General features: G+C 47.1%; 1 protein-coding gene across 2 annotated transcripts in view; it reads right to left on the reverse strand.

The window, feature by feature from the left end:
* The window catches only part of ZC3H7A (zinc finger CCCH-type containing 7A), a 34,939-nt gene extending 24,249 nt beyond the window's left edge, over positions 1–10,690 (reverse strand). The window contains exon 1 of one of the 2 annotated variants that reach the window (XM_061208871.1): positions 10,507–10,690. The gene's annotated coding sequence lies outside the window, so the exon portion shown is untranslated. Of the gene's footprint in view, positions 1–5,787; positions 5,840–10,506 lie in introns of those variants that run through there. The other variant, XM_061208872.1, reaches the window with a different exon arrangement.
* Between the last annotated feature and the right edge of the window lie 354 nt (positions 10,691–11,044).

Genomic DNA, 11,044 nt, shown 5'->3' on the forward strand with positions numbered 1-11,044 from the left:
GGAGGCTCATAACTGGTGCTAATACTTTTTGTCTTTTATTTTTTCTCCTTCCAGTTTTATTGAGATTATCATTGAAATACAGCACTATATAAGTTTAAGGTGTAACCATAATGATGTGACTTACATACATCATGAAATGATGACCACAATAGGTTTAGTGAACATCCGTCATCTCATATACATACAAAATTAAAGAAATAGAAAAAAACATTTTTTCCCTTGTGATGAGAACTCATCTACTCTCTCAACAACTTTCATATATATCATACAGCAGTGTTAATTATATTTATCACATTGTACATTATATCCCTAGCACTTGTTTATCTGATAACTAGAAGTTTGTAACTTTTGCTTTTTGTCTTTTAAATATTTGTCAGTTCTAAATATTTTGACCTTGTATCTAAAAGTTGGTTACTTTACTGAAGTACTGCTATTTATATGTGTATCTGGTATTTGCCTTAAAATACTATGTTTGAAATTATCCAGAATTAAAAGTTTAAAAAGCCCGTTAGGGCTTCCCTGGTGGCGCAGTGGTTGAGAGTCTGCCTGCCAATGCGGGGGACGCAGGTTCGGGCCCTGGTCTAGGAGGATCCCGCGTGCTGCGGAGCGGCTGGGCCCGTGAGCCACAGTTGCTGAGCCTGCGCGTCTGGAGCCTGTGCTCCGCAACGGGAGAGGCCGCGATGGTGAGAGGCCCGCGCACCGCGATGAAGAGTGGCCCCCGCTTGCCACAACTGGAGAAGGCCCTCGCACAGAGACGAAGACCCAACACAGCCATAAATAAATAAATAAATAAATAAGCTTTAAAAAATAAAAAAATTAAAAAAAATAAAAAGCCCGTTATACTGAAGTAAAACAGCATTGTTTCTGGAATTTGTTTTTAAGATAGTCTAGCTTAAAGGGGGGTAAATGGGTGGGCATGAAACAAGAGTAGCAAAAACATGGCACACTGCTCCAGCTGGATGAGGGGAGGGTATGTGGGGTTCATTCTGCTCTTCTACTTGAACATGTCTGGCCATTTCCATAATAAAAAATTTTTTAATTCATATGTATGAATATTTACAAGGTTCTTTAAAGAGGCGCTATTTCTAAGAGAAAAAAGATGGGAAATTAACTCAATGCCTGTCAAAAAGGAAATGGTTGGGGCTTCCCTGGTGGCGCAGTGGTTGAGAGTCTGCCTGCCAATGCAGGGGACGCGGGTTCGAGTCCTGGTCCGGGAAGATCCCACATGCCGCGGAGCAACTAGGCCCGTGAGCCACAACTACTGAGCCTGCGCGTCTGGAGCCCATGCTCCGCAACAAGAGAGGCCGTGACAGTGAGAGGCCCGTGCACTGCGATGAGGAGAGGCCCCCGCTCGCCGCAACTAGAGAAAGCCCTCGCACAGAAACGTAGACCCAACACAGCCAAAAATAAATTAATTAATTAATTAATTTTTTAAAAAAAGGAAATGGTTGAATAAATTGTGCTGGAGGGAAAAAAAGGCAAAGTGCAAGTGTCCACAGTAAGCCCCTGTTCTGTTATTTTAAAAGGGGGTAGGGGTATATATTCATATTTGTTTGTGTATACACAAAATAGCTCCAGATGGGATCACAGAAAGCTACAGCAGTGAGAGAAACCCAGGGGTTCAGGGAAAGGGGTGGGACAGCGTCTTTTCACTGCAAACCTTTAAAACTTTTTTTTTTAACCTTGTAAACAAATGATATCTGGGAAAAGAAATAAAGTATTCAAAGAAGTCTACGTAGCTTCTGAGCCCTTCCTTAGAAAGATGATTTACCGGGTCAACCAGCCTTTTTCTTCTATTTTACTTAAAACAGAGTCAGAACCTTAGAGCTCAAAGGCACCCAGAGCTGCACTTGGGGGTCCAGGGCGGTCAGGCCAGAGGGACTGGGACAAAAGAAGTGAAGCCAAAGACAAGAAGCATCCCCTCTCCTTCCGTGAAGGACACATGTCTCCCAACCCCTGTCTGGTGGGGTGGGGAATTAGTTTGAGGTTCACTCAAAAAGTAAATCTGTTGGCTCAGAAGGAACTCCGGGGTAATGATAATCCGCCAAGTTAAGAGCCTTAGAGCTATTTCCCCAGAAAGTGCTCGAAAACCTTGAACCTTGGCCTCTTAAGGACAAAGGGCAGGTGGAAGAGAGCTGACAACTCAAGCAAGTGATTAAGAGAAAATAAGACGCAGATTCTTAACAGCATGAAATACCATGCCTCCTTTAAAGTTTAAAAGATTTGAGGACGTAAGACGTAACATCAGGTGATGTTTAAATATAATATGGCTGGGCATTTCATGTTCTGTAGATTTTCCCCCTAAATTTTATTATGAAGAATTTTACACACACAGTAAAGTTAATTTTTTTTTACAATGAACATATACCTCTATACTGCCTATATCCTACAATTAATATTTTGCTATATTTATTACATCTGCCCACACTTCCGTCCATCTACCAACCCAATTTTGGTAAACTGCAAACTGAGTGGCAGACATCAATTATAATTTACCACTAAACACTTCAGCATACATATCATTACGTGGGGTTCCACATTTGTTTACAGTTTTTTAAGGTAAAATGCACACAATTTAAGGCAACTTTTAACAAACGACACACTCATGTAACCCAGACCCCGGTGGTGAGACACACCAGCACCATCACTCCAGAAAGTTCCCTCAGGCCCCTTCTCTAGCCAATCCTTGCCCCATCCCCAGCCCAGGAATCACTGTTCTGATTTTTTTCCACCATAGATTAGTCTTACCTGTGAAATAAAGCCTCCCCACCCCCCCCATCTCACTTTAAAAGAAAACGATAAAGGCTTTATACACCATCTTATTTTCAGATCCAGTCAACAAAATCTGGCCTCAATTTTCAAGTGAGGAAGAATTTGATAAAAGTTAATCCAACAATCACTTTCCTTCTTCAAACTCAGCAGCACATGACAGGTGTCCACTGTCTCCTCAAAACAGGGGCTTCATCTCCAGCTGACCTCTAAACGTGAGGGCCCTGGGGCGTCATCAGACCCCCCTTCCCCCAGGCACTCTCTCCCCTCAGGGACTTCCTGCTCTGCCCAGATGTTAAATACACTCATCTAGGGCCCGACAACTCCCCGCGTCTGTCCCCTGGCAGAGCTTGCTAGATACCCTCTACCTGGTAGTTCTACTTGGGTGTCCAGACATCACACACTGTTCGGAGAGCAGGAGTTTAAATATTATGACAGCAAAAAGCAATGTCGCCTTCCCAACCCTGTCATTCAACCACCCACTTGCCCTGTGAAGGCAATCAATCAATACCATTGTTACTGATCTGTTATGTGTCCTGACAAAGACACAGTGTGAACCAAGCTGTATGCTGATTGTAATGGTAGTTACATGAATCTATACATGGGATGAAACTGCATAGATACACACACACACATACACATACGAGTGAATGTAAAACTGAGTCAGGTCTGTAGTCTGGTTAACAGCATTATGTGAATGTCAGTTTCCTGACGTTGCTATTGCACTACAGTTAGGTAAGATGGCACCATTGGGGGAAGCAGATGGAAGGGTTCATGGGATTCTATATACGACTTTTGCAATTTCCTGTGAGTCTATAATTATTTCAAAATAAAAAGTTAAAAATATCCTGTGCATACGTTATTTTTTATACAAACTGGGGCTCCTAACGTGTTCTGCACCTTGCTTTTCTCGATTGGTACCTCATATCTTGAAGGTCAGTCCATATCAGCACGTATCAAGCTGCATTACCTTTAACAGCCGTGCAATGTGCTCCGTGATATGGCTGCACCATAACATCACCAGCCCCCTAGTCATGGACATTTTGGTTGTTTCCAATCTTTAAAAGTTCACCAGGTACACAGAACATTTCATATATGCATATCTTCAAAGAATTTCCGTAGGATGAAAGGTATGTACATTTCTTTATTTTGCCAGCTACTGCCAAGTTTTACCAAATGACCCTACCCACCACCAGTGCACAAGGGTTGCTATTTTACCCCTTCACCAAGAAATTATCAAATGTTTCCATCGCTGTCAGGGAGATGAGAAACAGTGTGACAACTGTGGTTGGGGTCCTGGCTTGTTTTAGTCTATCATTAGTGAGGCCGAACACCTCTTCAGATTTGAGAGTTGTTTGCACTTCCTTTTCCATGAACTGTTTCATTTCCTTCACCCATTTTTCTTCCAGGCTGAGCTTTTCTGACTTATGGAAGTTCTTTATGTGTTGAGGAAAGCAGTCCTTTGTGATGTTATTATTATTTTCTCCAATGTGATGTCAATCTTTTGACATTGGTTATGGTATTTTTTTTTTTTTTTTTGGCTGCATTGGGTCTTTGCTGCTGCGCGCAGGCTTTCTCTAGTTGCAGTGAGCAGGGGCTACTCTTCATTGCGTGCGTGGGCTTCTCACTGCGGTGGCTTCTCTTGTTGCAGAGCACGGGCTCTAGGTGCGCGGGCTTCAGTAGTTGTGGCACATGGGCTCAGTAGTTGTGGCTCGCAGGCTCTAGAGTGCAGGCTCAGTAGTTGCGGCACACGGGCTTAGCTGCTCCGCGGCATGTGGGATCTTCCCCAACCAGGGATGGAACCCGTATCCCCTGCATTGGCAGGTGGATTCTTAACCACTGCGCCACCAGGGAAGTCCCGGTTTTGGTACTTTTTGATAGCAAAAGTTTTATTTTTAAGTAGCTGAGTTTATCAATACTTATTTTTATGGCTTCTGGATTTTGACATACTCAGAAACGCCTGCACCACTCTGAGATCGTAAAATAATTCTCCACATTTTCTTCTAGTATTCTCAGTTCCATTAAAATTTTTTTTTTTCTTAAACTGGATACATGCGCGCGCGCGCGCGCGCGCGCGCGCGCGCGCGCGCGTGCGTGTGTGTGTATTTCCCTCCCAAATAGCTACCAGTTGCCCAAACACCATTTACAAAAAGGCCTTCTATCCTACACTGATATGCATAAGGCCCATACAAAATTCTGGGTCAGTTTGAGACCTTTACTCAGCGTTTTTAACTAAATGCCCCCTAATCCTACGCCCTCCTCCCAAGACTAACCTTTTGCCCAAACTTACCTTCTCAGTACTAAAACCACCTTCTGGCCAATTGCTCAAACCAGAAACCATTCTCTCACCACATCCAATCAATCCACCGACAAAGGTTCTATCAGTGATACTGTCAAAATACATGCAGGACACCCCAAATCTGTCAGTTCTCAACCCTCCTCTGCCACCTCCGCCTGAGCCACAGGTGGATGTCGAATACCCTCCTCTCCCACCTCTGCTCTCAGCTCCCTATCCTCTCCACTGTCCCCTCCCCCATGCAGTTCCCACACTAAACTGAAAGGAATGCTCTTTAAAAGCACAAGTCGGTTATTACAGCCCTGCTTAAAATCCTCTGCCAGCGTCCCCTGCGCACTCAGAATCAAATCTAGACTCCTGACTGTGACGCCGCCCTCACCCAGCCGTTCGCACTGGCCTTCTTCCTGTGGGTTCCTGGGATGAGTCAAGGGCTCTGTGCTTCCGGGACCTCGTGCCTGCTCTTCCCTCTGCCCCCCCGACACTCTCCCCAGATCTGCACGGGCCTTTCACCCCAGAGTCTTGGCTTCAGTGTCAGCTTTAGAGGCCGTCCCTCCCCCCAACTCTGTCGCCACACCCCACTCTCACCCCATCATTCCCTTCCAGGGGCCCCCTATCTTTCTTAGTCCTCATCACCTTACACTCTCTGGGTCCAAGTCAATGAAAACTTGAATGAAGAATGAATGAAGTGGCCAAGCATAAAGACAACGCTCCGTACAAAGTACCTGGTACAGCTGTTCACTCAAGGCAAGCGTGACAAACCAAAGGACGGGGCCAAGAGGATGTGACCAGACGCCAGCAGGGCCGGCTGAGGTGGACCCCACCTCCTTAGGGAGCAAAGCAGGGAGTAAATCAATAGGGTGGGAATCAACCAGAGACAGTGACAGAGAAAAACCTGAAACCGTAAGCAGCTCAAGGAGTGCGGTGAAGGGTTTCATTCATTGCCAACAGGGGAGAAGCAAGTCAGCCACACCACCTCCTCCTTAAACAAAAAGGAAAAGAGATGGGGGTGGGAGCTTTGAACAGTAAAAATAAATAAATAAAATACGTCAGAAACTCAATTAGATAGGAATTGCATTCAATTAACTAAACTCTTACAAGCTGGAACATACATCACCTTCCTGGAATCAGCTGATTTTAAGTTTGTTACTCACTCTGAAGCTTTACAGGAGCAAAGGTCCCCTGGTTCTCCAGTATAATTCCTTACATATTTATTCCGTACTTGTTAGGTGGAACCCATTATAGTGAAGTCCAGTACAAAGCTATAACTAAACCATGAAATGCTAAACCATGAAATTTTGGCCTTACATGGTAACTTCATAAACTAGCTCCCCTTATCAGAAAACACCAAGGAAACGAAATGTGACTACAATATCCGGTAGAGATGGAAATAATAGCTAACACTGAAGCCTCTTAGTGGACGCCGGGTATTGTTCGAAGTTCTTTACACATATTAAATCATCTAATCCTCCTAAGAACCCTGCGAGGTAGGTACTTAAGAGGAAACGGAAGCACAGAGAAGTGACGCAAACAGTCCAGGATCACACAGCCTGGAAGTGGCTGAGCCAGCCAGGCTGGCTCCGAGCCTGAATTCCTATCCACAGAGCAATTCCGCACAGCGAGTGCCAGGAGGTCGAGCACGGCTACGCTGGCCCTGGGCTGGGCTCTGAAAAACACATGCAGCTGCGACAGACAGGTGGGCACTTCAAAGCCACTCGAGAGGAACAGGACAAACACACGTCTCTGCACACGCAGGCACACACGATGACGTGTGCAAGGGACATGATTTAAAGCAACTCAGACAAGCAGAGGGTGTCCACAGCGTGGACACAGGGAGTTAGGATAGCACTCCGGGGCCAGAGCTTTGAATGGAAATACGCTCCGCCCACAATATCACGTGTTTAGATGCAAGGAATAAATATTAAACAGCCTTACTTCCGAGACACCCTCACACAGGACCAGAGAAGGTGCCCCAGGGAATGCGGCACAGTGCCTGTATTTTTGCCTAAAAAGGTATTCCTAAGTTTGAAGTGAAAAATTATAATTTCCAGTCTGTATTCAATGCTACCCTCAGACTCAAGCCTGTCATGGTAATGGCATAAACAAACACGCACACAAAGTAGTTAAAGTTCCTGTCACCCCAGCTTGCAACAGTGTTCGTTCACTCTGGTAACACTTAACAAAAGCGCGTGGATATATTACATCCCTCAGTGACCACAAACCCAGGGAGGGAAACATTATTACAGATTATTACAGATGTTCTATCACTTTCTTGGAACACTCAATCTCCTACTGGATACTTTATGAGACAGTTTTTCCCTTTTACTGAAAAGGAAACCCCCATGATGAAGGCTGTGCTAAATAACATCAAGAAGGAAATTTCATATTTTTGCCACACTCCCACCCCTGCCCCCGAGCTATCCATTTTGAACTTGCTGTCAGATATAATAACATGTGCTGGGTGCCCCTTATAGGGCCCAGCCCTCCTAAGGCCCAGGGAACATCTCACCTCATACAGGAACCCTGTATGGGAGGAATGAACAAGAAAGATGTGAAATCTTCCAAACAGCCTGCCCAGGGGCGCCCAGACCCTGGGTCAGTGACACGTCCAGGACTGCAGAGGAGGTATTCTAGTAAAATACAAAGGTTCCACTTCCTTATTTGTGAAACAGAAAAATTTCTGCCTCTCTCTTACTGCATCCATTACCTGGTTCCCAAAGCTTTGAAAGGTATGTGGAATTAATAGTAATAAATTAACTAAAAACACATCGTTAACCTCATAATAAAATTAAAAAGCAAATTTCTTGTTGGGGCAAAACCTGGTAAGGACAAGTGGCCTTGTTTCTTTATATCAAAGAAAATTTTCACCTCCACTTAATATGCTTCGTGTGTGTGTGAATTAAAACAAATGTATTGGGACTTCCCTGGTGGCACAGTGGTTAAGAATCCACCTGCCATTGCAGGGGACATGGGTTCAAGCCCTGGTCCGGGAAGATCCCAAATGCCATGGAGCAACTAAGCCCGTGCACCACAACTACTGAACCTGCGCTCCAGAGCCCGCGAGCCACAACTACTGAGCCCGCATGCCTAGAGCCCGTGCTCCGCAACAAGAGAAGCCATCACAAGGAGAAGCCCGCACACCGCAAGGAAGAGTAGCCCCCACTCGATGCAACTAGAGGAAGCCTGCGCGCAGCAACGAAGACCCAATACAGCCAAAAATAAATAAATAAAATAAATTTTAAAATAATAATAAAAATAAAACAGATGTATTGTCACAAGCATAAACTTTTAAACTTCTGGATTAATGTTTTACTATTTCTTCCCCCTAAAAATACTATCTGAAGTTTTCCTCTTGATTTGTAAACACATCACACTTCGGAGAAAACAAATTTCACTTCCAATCCTAAGATTCTGGAGAAAAAGTATTTTCATTTAAAAACAAAAAACAAACCAAAAAAAACCTCAAGATATTATCTGGAAGTCAAGTCTCCACACATCATACTTTCTCTCGAAAGCCCTTCTAGAGTAACCAAGGCAACAGAATACAGACATATTCTGTTTCTACCTTGTCCTTTATTGGAATGCTCACAACTTTCCAAAAGTCACTCTCACCATTCCTAAAGTTGAGGATGTATAGTAATTGATTCTCTCCCACTTAACATTGATTTAACCCTCCCAAACTGGCAAGTTTTACAGTTAATCAAAATTAAGAATTAGGGGACAATATGGTTGACAATCACCATTTTTATTGGCAAAAACTGACAGCATCTGAGGGCTGGGAAGGGAAAAGGGTGTAGGTCAGGGTATGACGAGCGCCCAAGAAAAAGCCACAGTAACTTGGAGGAAGGCATTTAGGTGGCAGAGGCCCTGAAAATTAACATGCTCTTTGCATCACACACACAAATATTGAAAATATTCAGCTTCGATAGCTCATGATCTGATTCTGAGTCGAATCTTACACAACTATTTCCAGACTACAATACACAGCAAATACAGACATTTTTTTCAACAAAGAAAATTCTGTCCACTAAATTATTCTGCAAATTAGAACAAGATCCTCATTAAGCAATCAGCTCGACAGTTCAGTTGAGGGTGAGAAGGAAGAAGCAGGGGGCTCCTTGAGAGGCTAAGAGAGAGGAGGCCACATGCCATCAGAAAAGCAGTTAAAAATAAGCAGATGGCATAGGCTCCCAGCTACCCCTGCCCCCATTCTGATGCTCTGGCTGAACACTGTCCAATAGAAATATAATGCGAGTCATATATCTAATTTTAAATTTTCAAGTAGCCATGTTAAAAAAAGAGTAAAATGAAACCAGTGACATTAATTTTAATATTTGCATTAACCCAATATGTTCAAAACATTACCATATCAACCTGTACGATTTAAGCAGAAAAAAATTACGAATGAGGTATTTTACTTTTTTTTCCTTACTAAGTGTATAAAATCAGGTGTGTCTTTTCACTGGGAGCGCATCTCCATTGGGTCTAGCCACATTCCAAGCGCTCAGGAGTCCCTTGCGGTCAGTGGCCACCTTCCTGGGCAGCTCACATCGCCTTTAGGCAGACTCTTGGTTCTTAAATACCTAACTACATATGGGGGGACGGGGAAAATACACGACTCCAGAAAAATTCACCCAATCAGGGTGCAGGCGCAACCTCTCGGGACCAGCCGGAGCTTTCCAGCTTGACCACACCCCTGCAATGACCGTCCCCAACAGGAAATTCACGCTAATGGGAACTGACAGGTCTTCATTCTTTAAGGGTGGGGAAAAGAAACCTAAAGCCCGGCCGTCTCCGTATCCACAATATAAGACAGGAAACCATTCGCCGCGCGTCCTAGACGTACGCCCCGCGCAAAAAAAAAAGGAGGGGGGGTGGTGGTGGGGAGTAACCCGAAATAAACGAGCCAAGAGCCCCGCGAGCATCCTGCCCGCCCCCAAACCCAAGGTACTGAATTAGGGGTCCTAGATCACCGGAACAGATACAAATAATGGGGGAAAAAAATCCTTTTTTTTTTTTTTAGTTAACCAGAGAGAAGGTATTTTGCCAACGGAAACACATGCTGGGACGGAGGGAGCGGCAGCCCTCTGCGCCCCACTTGGCGGAGACGCGCCCCCAGGGTGAGCCCCGCACCGCCCCCAGGGAGGGAGGGGACCGGGACCCGCCCGCCCCCGTCGACTCGCCCGCGGGGCCCGGGCGGCGGCGCGCGCTCGGACCGCCCCTCCGCCGGGGCCGCGCGCCCTTTGTGGCCGAGCCCTCCGCCCCTAGGGCCGCCGCTTCGCCGCGGGGGGCCAAGCGCGCCACCCCTCCCCCGCCCGGCGTCCGTTACCGACCGCGCGCGAGCACGAGGCGGCGGCGGGCGCGCGCCGGGCGGGGGCGCCGGGCGGGGGGTCGGGGCGGCGCGCGGGCCAAGCGGGCGGCTGGGCCCGCCGGCGCCCACCTACCTGCGGGGACGGCCGCGCCGGCGGGCAGGCAGCGGCGCGCGGTGAGCGGGCAACGGCGGCGGGGGCGGCCTGGGCGCTTGCTTGCAGCTTCCCTTTGCGACCGGTGGTGGCGGTGGCTCCGCTGCCCCCGCGCGGCGCCCTCTGGCGGCCGGAGGCCGCGCCCGCCGCTCGGGAGAGGCCGCCATTGGCTGCGCCCGCGAGCGTCGGCACCGGGGGCGGTGGCGGCGCCACGTCGGGCCGGGCGGCGGCGACCCTCAGCTCTGGGCTCCGGGGCCGCCCCTGAAGTGGGCGCGCGGTCCCAGCCGGGCTGGGGCCGCGGGGTGGAGCCAATAAAGGGCCAAGCGGTTCCGGGACGCACCCGTCCTGAGAACTGATTGGGGCGGACATGCAATTCAAATTGATGGGCGCCGTGGGTGTTTTTTCTGGGCAGCGGCCCCGGGGCAGAAGAGCAGGGAGTTAGAACAGCGTCTAACATGGAACTGACTTAGTTTCGGGTGTCGGAGGCCTCCCCTGAGATACTGTTTATTTAGCAAATCCT

The sequence above is a fragment of the Eubalaena glacialis genome, chromosome 13 (assembly GCF_028564815.1).
Source record: "Eubalaena glacialis isolate mEubGla1 chromosome 13, mEubGla1.1.hap2.+ XY, whole genome shotgun sequence".
Classification (NCBI taxonomy): Eukaryota; Metazoa; Chordata; class Mammalia; order Artiodactyla; family Balaenidae; genus Eubalaena; species Eubalaena glacialis.